The sequence below is a fragment of the Carlito syrichta genome, unplaced genomic scaffold (assembly GCF_000164805.1).
Source record: "Carlito syrichta isolate Samal-C Ts95f unplaced genomic scaffold, Tarsius_syrichta-2.0.1 Scaffold312129, whole genome shotgun sequence".
Lineage (NCBI taxonomy): Eukaryota > Metazoa > Chordata > Mammalia > Primates > Tarsiidae > Carlito > Carlito syrichta.
This window is the reverse complement of record NW_007256225.1, coordinates 337,735-338,620: the sequence shown is the minus strand read 5'-3', so window position 1 is coordinate 338,620 and position 886 is coordinate 337,735.

The following is an 886-nucleotide window of genomic DNA, read 5'->3' as shown; positions in this document are numbered from 1 at the left end:
AAGGGCAATTAATAAAAAAGATAAAGGGTTAAATTAGACCTCACCAAATAAAAAACTTTCGCCGGGCTCGGTGGCTCAGCCTGTAATCCCACACCTTTGGGAGGCTGAGGTGAGTGGATTGCCTGAGCCCGTGCGTTCGAGACCCACCTGGGCAGCGAGACCTCATTTCTACAATAAATCAAAAAATCAGCCGGGCGTGGTAGCGCATACCTGTAATTCCAGCTACTTGGAAGGGTGAGGCAGAAGGATCGCCAGAGTCCAGCAGGTTGAGGCTGCGGTGGCCGGGAGCAGCCACTGCACTCCAGTCTGGGCGACAGAGCGAGACTCCAACTCAAAAAAAAAACAACAAAAAAAACTTTTTATCTCTAAAAAATAAAAAGCTCATGTGGGCTGGGCATGCTAGCTCATGCCTGTAATCCCAGCACTTTGGGAGGCAGAGGTGAGAGGATTGCCTGAGCTCAGGGGTTCAAGACTACCCTGAGCAACATGATCAGATCTCGTCTCTAAATAAGTCAAAAAATTAGCCGGGCGTAGCAGTGTGTGTCTTTAGTTCCAGCTACGTGGAAGGCTGAGGCAGAAGGATCGCCTGAGCCAAGCAGGTTGAGGCTGCGGTAGCCGTGAGCATGCCCCTGCACTCCAGGTTGGGTGACAGAATGAGACTCCACCTAAAAGAAAAAGAAAAGAGACCGGGCTCAGCGGCTCAGTCTGTAATCCCGCGCTTTGGGAGGCCGAGGTGAGTGGATTGCCTGAGCCCGCGGGTTCAAGACTCAAAAAAAAAGAAAAGAAAAGGAAAGCCCATGTGGACCATATCATGAATTGAATTGTATTTATTTATTTATTTATTTTTTTGAGTTGGAGTCTCACTCTGTCGCCCAGACTGGAGTGC